Below are 8440 nucleotides of genomic sequence, written 5' to 3'. Positions count from 1 at the left end.
GGTCCATCTGGACTCCTTGGGAGCCAGGACAATGGAGCCTTCAGCCAACCTCCAGGATCACCATTTTAAATACAGCTTATACAGTTGACCCTTGAACAACACAGATTTGAACTGCACAGGTCTATTTATATGCAGATTCTTTTCAATTGTAAATACTACAGCATTACGAGGCCCTCCAAGATGCAGAACCACGGATACGGATAGGGAGGAAACACCAATAGGGAGGGCCTAGGAAAAATGACAGGCGGACTTTCCACTTTGCAGAGGACTGGCACTCCTCACCCTCACACTGCTCGAGGTCAACTGTATAGAGAAGAGAAACCTATCCTCCTGCATCACCAATGCAGTCACAGCTTGGGGCTTCCTGTGGGAAGTAGCCCTTTTTCCCCTCCTTGCATGTTCCTCCCCTAAGCACTGAGAGATACAGACATTTCTGACACATTGTATCTGGGATTCCCTCCACTGTGTTCAGCACTGATCAATCAGACAGATAAATATTCAGGATTGCACGGGCCAGACTCTGTTCCCACTGAATGGCCACCCTACTCTCCACCTTCCTTGCTAACATACCTGATTTTATATACCTCCTTCAGAGCAGCTTCATCCTTCAGGAGAAACCCAAGCTATCCCCAGAGTGTGGCTCTTTTTCAGTCAAAGGCAATCCTGGTATCTCCACTGCCGTTACCAATAAACGGTTTAGAAATGGATATGAGATGCAGTGCCGGCCAGGGGGATGTGAAGAGGCATGTGGGAAACACGTCTTTGCTCAGGAAAAGAGACGTGTGGTGGATGCCGGGTGCACCACCCAGACCCCCCTTTAGGACAGAAGCTCTCACTCCTGCACCTTCCAAGAGGTCTGTGGCCAAGGTTAAGCCCAAATCCAGTGACTGGTCCATGTAGAAGCACATAGGTCCAGCCTCTTGCCTCAACTTGGGAAACTGAGGATCCAACCAGCTCCAGGGTGCCCTGTGGGGTCACCTGAGGCCTCTGTGCGACTGCATCTCAGCTCAATTCCTCTTGCTGGCCAGTCCTGTCTGTCACTCCCCATCAGGTCCTGTTCCTGAGAGCAAGCATCCGTCACCTCCCTGCATGCAAATTTCCATTTTAGGAACTGCTCCAAGTCCATGTGGGAGAAGCAAGTTCCCTTTTCACTAGAAGTTGCTGCTTTCTGCACAGGGAACTACAGAGCCCCGAGGGAACCAACCTAAGAAGGTAAGTCAACAATCTCAGGATGACAGAGCAAAAAGATGGTAAGAACCTGCATCTTTAATGTTGTCGTGGAGCCACTGAATTAAGCCACTCTGCAACTGTCCTACTTCCGGACAATAAACATTCCTTGTCAATCCAGTTAATAATACTGTATTATATTTTTGAAAGATGCTAAGAGAGTAGACCTTAAAAGTTCTCATCATAAGAAAAAAAATTATAACTATCTGTGGTGATGGACTGTAACTAAACTTACTCCGGTAGTCATTTCACAATATACACATATATCAAATCATTACCTTATACACCTAAAACTAACACAGTGTTATGTGTCAATCACGTCTCAAGTAAAAATGAATAAAAATAGAATATTCCTTGCTGATAAAGCCTCTTTTAGTTTGGCTTATATTACTTGCAGCCAAAATCATTTGAAATCATATACAGCATAGGAATAGTAGGCAAAAGGAAATACTCCAAGACAGAGAAGAAATGCTTCTGAGAACAGCATGGGTTCCAGAAATCCAGCACGTAGGTGACCAGCCAGGACACTCCTCCAATTTCAGGTGAAGTTCCCTATCTTAACCACACTGTGACTTCCTCTCTTCTTTTCATGCCACTGTTACCCAGCAAAGCCAGAGACTAAGAAGTAGTGGGCGTTTGTGTGCACAATTCCGAGAAAAAAGGAAGCTGCAGACAGTCCCTTAACACCTTGCAATTCACGCACCAGCCACGCCTCTATTTTGCTTTCCTTCTTTTTCTTGTTGTTTAGAAAAAAGGAGCAGAGAAGCATGTCAGGCCAGGAAAGGCTAACTCATCCCAAGTGATGTCTACCTTGTAAATACAATGAAATACTACAGGATGCTCAAAAAATATTTATACGGTTTTGCTCCCTTGTGATAAAACGAACTACTCAGCTACATCCCCAGCCAGGAGATGTGTCAGTGACTCTCTCCTGAAAGTCAGAGGTACCTTTGGCACATGAGCTGTTGTCACTGAGCTAAAGATCAGACAAGCTGCACATTAGGGAGCTGTTATGGTATGCATGTTTGTGTCACCCCCAAATTCATATGGTGAAGCCTGAATTCCCAAGGTGATGGCTTTTGGAGGCTGGACCTCTGGGAGGTAATCAAATCATGAGGGTGGAACCCTCATAATGAGGTTGGTGCCCTTAAAGGAAGAGACTTGACAGAACTTGCTCTAATCTCTCTCTCTCTTTCTCTCTCTCTTTTCTACCTCTGTCTCTATCTTTACCTCACATCCACGTGAGGACAAGCAAGAATGCAGTTGTCTATAAGCCAGGAAGTGGGCCCTTACCAGACATCAGACTACTAGCATCTTAATCCTGGACTTCCCAGCCTCCAAAACCATGAGAAATAAATGTTTATTTATTTATTTTTGAGGTGATTTAAAAAGAAAAAAAAAATTATTTATTTTTGGCCGCTTTGGGTCTTCGTTGCTGTGCGCAGGCTTTCTCTAGTTGCGTCGAGTGGCGGCTACTCTTCGTTGCGGTGCATGGGCTTCTCATTGCAGTGGCTTCTCTTGTTGCGGAGCACCGGCTCTAGGCGCGCGGTCTTCAGTAGTTGTGGCACGTGGGCTCAGTAGTTGTGGCTCACGGGCTCTAGAGCGCAGGGTCAGTAGTTGTGGCACACGGGCCTAGTTGCTCTGCAGCATGTGGGATCTTCCTGGACCAGGGCTCGAACCCGTGTCCCCTGCATTGGCAGGCGGATTCTTAACCACTGTACCACCAGGGAAGCCCGAATGTTTAGTGTTTAAGCCACCCCGTCTATGCTATTTTTGTTGTAGCAGCCCAAAGTAAGACAACAACCAAACATGCAACTCAAGCCTGTGGCTTCTCCAGTCTGAGTCTTTTTTTTCACCACTTATATAGAAGATTAAGATCAAGCCTCTGGAATCAAACAGCCTAGGGTTAAGTCCTAGACCTTGGATAAGTTATTTAACTCTCCTCAACTTATTTCAACCTCTATAAAATGGGAAAACTAATAGTAACAGTGAGCTTAGGCTAAATGATGATGCAGTAACAAACAACCCCCAAATCGCAGTGGATTGCAACAATTAGAGTTTATGGCTTCCTAGACTCACATGTCCATCGTGGGCTGGCTGTGGCTTGGCTTTGTGGGATCTTTATTCTGTGATGCAGGCAGGCAGCCTGCATTTGGGGACACTGCCAACCTCGTGGCAGAGGAAAAGAGACCCTGGCAGAACTACATAATGACTGTGAAAGCTTCTGCTTAGAAGTCACGCTACACAGCCCCAACTTGTCACACAGCCAAGACTGAAGCAATACGGTGGAAAGTAAAATCCTCCCACGGAGAGGATGGGCCAATGTTTTGAATAATAATATAATCTACCAAACAAAAAGACACAACAGTTACAGGAATCGAAGGTTAGGGGCATATTTAAGTATTCGAAAAGCTAGCTATCGTAAATATTAGGGCCACCATTTCAAGTTCTAAGTTACTTAGGCCAAGGAACTTTTTACAAAGGGGCCCTCCTATTCAGTAGTCACTTAGATTACGCCTCTGAAAGCCCTAACTCTATTTAGAGAGTATGTGGATTATTAGGTACTATGAATCAGTGACCAAGTAAATAAAATTGATTCAACTGTAAAACGGGACTAGAGGTAATGTCTACCTCCTAGTGATGCTAGGAAGATGAAATAAGATAATCCACACAATGGTCCATGAAAGATGGCTGCACACTCTTGGTGAATTTGCCCATTGCAAGTGGAGTCTAATTCCCTTCACCTTCGATCAGCTGGTTTTCGTGATCAATAGAATGTGGCAGAAGTTTCAGGACTTCCGAAGCTAGGTCATAAGGAGCCTTGCAGCTTCTGCCCAGCCCTCCTAGAACACTTGTTCTTGGACCACTGAGCTGCCCATAAGGGGTAAAGGGCTCCAGCTGGAACCCAGTCTTCTAGCTGTCTGGCCCAAGTGCCAGAGATTTGAGTCAAGCCACCTCGAAGCCATGTAGAGCGTAAGACTGGCCCGGCTGAGCCCTGCCTAAATCCGTGGCCCACAAAATCGTAAGATGATCAAATGGTTGTTTGAGCCACTGAATTTTAGCACAGTTTGCTATTCAGCAATAGATAACCAGGACACATGCAAGCCTGTAGCAGTGTGTCTGACTCACGGTTGATTCAGAAAATATTCTAGTGTAATGAGATCATAGGTAAACTCCCAACTCGTCTTCCCCTTCCAGTGTGGAAGCCTGTGAAACTTAGAACTGAGAAAAGGAGGTAAAGAAGCATCTTGAGTCAAATGTTTCAGGAGCAGTTTCCTCAACTTCCCCTAAATGTAAAGAAAAGAGGAAGAATATCCCTAAGGTCCACAAAAGGAGCCTTAAACATGTAAGACTCCTAACTTGAGGAAGATCAGAAATCTCGTGATTTCCCTTAGGTATGCTTGTGTCTAAACCCTTAAAGGAAGTAAAAATTCAACATTTTTAATTCCCTTAAAACTTCAGGGAAAACTGCCGCACTGATATGATGCCCCATGCTGACTGGTGAGGACACATGCCCTTTCACACCCACCACACTCCTTCAGGACACTGTGTACCTCATTTGGAGAAGCAATGATCTAGATTCTAGAGTTGGAAAATTCCCCTATTCAAGAATAAATAAGCAAATATGTCTGGGCTGGTGCCAACCCTTTTGTTGTTGATTTGTTTGTTCTTTATTTTTTGGCCGTGCTGTGTGGCATATAGGATCCTAGTTTTTTCCCTGACCAGGGATCGAATCCATGCCTCCTGCACTGGAAGCATGGAGTCCTAACCATTGGACCACCAGGGAATCCCTGTTTGTTCTCTTGACATGGGGAATTGGCCATTTGAGATGGAGATTGAGACAGCAATGCCACGAGTTCAGCAAATACCACCTCCTTTTCTACCTGGGGACACAGCTACACAATATTTCCCAGTGTCCCCTGCAGAGAGACAGGATCATATGACAGATCTGGTCCATGGAATGTAGGCAGCAGTGATGGACACCCCTTCCTGGCCTGGGCCCTAGTAGACTTCCTATGTGACCTTCCAAGACCCTAGGGGATGAAAAACCCAAGGGTGGAGGGGGCCTGGCTCCCTGAATGACTGAGTAGAGCAGACTCAACCCACTGGCCAGCTCCACCAGCACTGGACTATGGCCTCAGCGAGAAATAAGCCTTTGGTTCGTTACACCATGAGGTTGAGGGGTATTTGTTGCAGGAGTGAGCCTTTCTTAACTAACACAAAGGTATGGGGTAGGGAGCGTGTTGCGCTCTTCTCCCAGCTCCACAACGAGCAAACCACAGTCAGAAGGCCGTTGTCAGAGAATTTAGCAACAGCAGTTAAACTGTGTCACAACTCCCAGAAGAAAGGAAAGAGACTCAGAGGGCTGGCCCTGCCCTCCCTAGTCTCCTAAGGGTACGAAGCAGGAATCTTCTATTCTCTCTTTCTCTCTGCAGGGGAACAGCAGGCATATATCTAGCACATCACGTTCTGCTGGCTCCACTGACAAGAAGATGAAATTCTATCACTCATCCGACAGGATACCGCACAGGTGACTAGTTTAATCCCTGAGGCCTCTTTAGAAGGAGAATCCTCTCCTTTCTCGGCAATTCCTCCCTTTCCTCAGCCTTGTTTCCATGAAGCAAGACAGTCAGTCGTACTCAGATCAGCTCAGCAGGGAACAGATATTCTTGGAGTGATTCTTCCCCAGTTTGGTGGACTGAATTGAATAGCTATTTATCAGAGTTCAAAATGGTGTCTTTTGCATAACACGGCCTTGGGACTATACCCTGGAAATCACTCTGTCCAGTATGCAGCAAAGGGACGTTCTTGTGTTGAGAGGGACAGGGTGTACCAGGACCTGGGCAGGACCAGGCAAGATGAAGAGCTTTGGCAGAGGAAGAAATTAGCATCTGCTACCGATTTCTTCAGCTTTGGGGACTTGGATGTCCTTGGCCACCTTTCCCTAGAAACTGGAATCCCAGAGGTTAACGTAGTGAGTGACGTGGAAAGGAGAGAGCCCAAACCTAGAGATCACATAGAGCTAGGTTTGACTGCCAGCTCCAGCACGGACTACCAGCTGTGTGACCTAGGGATATAACTCAACTTCTCTGAGATCCTGCTTTTACACCTGGAAGATGGGGACTGAGGAAACCTATCTCATAGAGTCCTTAAGAAGGGTGAATGAAATAGTGAGTAAAATGCCTGTCGTCACAGTCGCCCTTCCCCCCGATCCCTCTTCAATATCTGGAACCACACGTTTTGGGTTCTTCAAAGTCACTACTCCCTTTAAATCCTCAAAATTGACCTCCCTATCTTACTGCTCCTCACTGGCCACTGTATGACATTTGCAATGGAAAGAAGCTAGGAAAACAAGCTTGAGACCAGAGTAGAAGCCACTGTAGACCTGGTAGCTGGAGCTACCTAGTATCTTAGGGGTTAGCAGCCCCAGTTAACACTTAAAAGAGCCCCTGTATAACACCCAATCCCCCAACCACCCCGATCTCTACCCTGCACTAGCGCAACAGGAGGAAATCAGAGGCTGGCTAGCAGACCATACCATATCCTCCTGGCATATCTAAAATGCATGGCCAGGTTGCAAATAGATAGCACGTGCCCCTCTACTGTCTAGTCCTACACCTGTGGCAGACGTCACAAATCAATCACAGCACTCTTCCCCACTGATCCCAGACAAGTCAGCACAATCTTTCCCCACAGAGTACCCCAGCAGACACCACCAACCAATCAAAAACATCATGCAAGTAGGAACCTCTTTATCAAACCATAAACATTTGCCCTCCAGAGTGGCTGAGCCATGGAGGGTGAACAGGAAGCCAGGGAGACACAGTAAGGAGGAAACCACGATGTATCGCTGAGCTGCCAAGTGCTCACAAGAACCCATTCATAAGTGCTAAGAAAATCTGGATGAAACCATGCAATTAGTCATGGAATCCAGGTCTGAAGGGCTCTTTCCAAAGCACAATTTCTGCACTTTCTCTGTATTGCTTGCTGGGCATTGACTTCCCTGTGGCAAGGACGTTTTCTCCAGAGGATGAGCAAAGCATAAAGAGAGGGGGGTCATTTTCACACAGGTCCAGGCATCATTAGCCAATCTGTTAACTAAACACAGGTGTCAGCAAGGGCAGTTAACCAGAGCTCATCCCACCTACAGGACTGTTAACAAGACAGTGACATATAGCCCAGGGTGTTAAATCTTCCATGGCAGGAATCCTTGTCTCTGGTGAATGGCCGTGAATCAACCAAACGGGATATGCCGGGATGTTTAAGACGGTTGTATATTTATTTATGAGTGAATGACCAGGTCAGTATTTCTGCCAGTTACCTTTATAGTTTTTATAAGATTTGGATAATGCTTATTTACCGCCCATACCACTTCCCATTCACAACGGAGCTTTGTGGGACATTTAGAGACGTTTCTAATGTTTTCTGCTGGTCTCTCTGGCATGAATAAAAGGATCTGTTTTCTTAGGGTTTCTCCAAGGAACTCATGCGAAGCTAATTTGGATGATAAAATGGTATCATTTCAAACATCTTCATGAACGGATTATATTATTTGAACCTTTTCAGGGGAAGAGATTAATCATGTGGTTTGCATCACCAACCTTATAATTTTAATAACAAGGCTGGTCACTTGAAGAGCCAAAATACATCTTTTACAATGAAATATGCTACATTAGGAAAATATCTTGTGTTTCTACTGTTGGACTGTGCTGATGTCATTGGCAATCCAAGGGGTGAATTTGTTTCCAGAATGGGCAATATCTACCCGAGATGAAACTCTATCGTTTACTGGTACTGTGAGCTACAATATTAATAGCTTCCATTTACTGAAAGTTTATTTTGATCAGACCGTATGCACAGTGTCTCAAGCCAGAGGGTAGAACCCATATCCCGTATTATGCAGATGAAGACACCGAGGCTTCAATGAATACTGTGGTACATGTCATGGAAGCAACCTGAGTGTCCATCGACAGACAAATGGATAAAGAAGACGTGGCACATATATACAATGGAATATTACTCAGCCATAAAAAGAAACGAAATTGAGTTATTTGTAGTGAGGTGGATGGACCTGGAGCCTGTCATACAGAGTGAAGTAAGTCGGAAAGAGAAAAACAAATACCGTATACTAACACATATATATGGAATCCAAGAAAAAAATGGTTCTGATGAACCTAGGGGCAGGACACGAATAAAGACACAGCTGTAAAGA

At 45.5% G+C, this 8440-nt stretch overlaps 1 long non-coding RNA gene across 1 annotated transcript; it reads left to right on the top strand.

Annotated features, from left to right (window-relative positions):
- The first annotated feature begins 1076 nt into the window (after positions 1–1076).
- LOC112401025 (uncharacterized) lies at positions 1077–8087 on the top strand. The gene is made up of 3 exons (XR_003003502.1): positions 1077–1212; positions 5664–5758; positions 7697–8087. It is a non-coding gene; the product is annotated as an uncharacterized LOC112401025 (long non-coding RNA).
- The last annotated feature ends 353 nt before the right edge of the window (positions 8088–8440 follow it).

Source organism: Neophocaena asiaeorientalis, unplaced genomic scaffold (assembly GCF_003031525.2).
Source record: "Neophocaena asiaeorientalis asiaeorientalis breed wild unplaced genomic scaffold, Neophocaena_asiaeorientalis_V1.1 scaffold130, whole genome shotgun sequence".
In the NCBI taxonomy this organism is placed as follows: Eukaryota; Metazoa; Chordata; class Mammalia; order Artiodactyla; family Phocoenidae; genus Neophocaena; species Neophocaena asiaeorientalis.
Note: the sequence above shows the minus strand (reverse complement) of the source record. Positions and strands in the feature narration are given on the sequence as shown.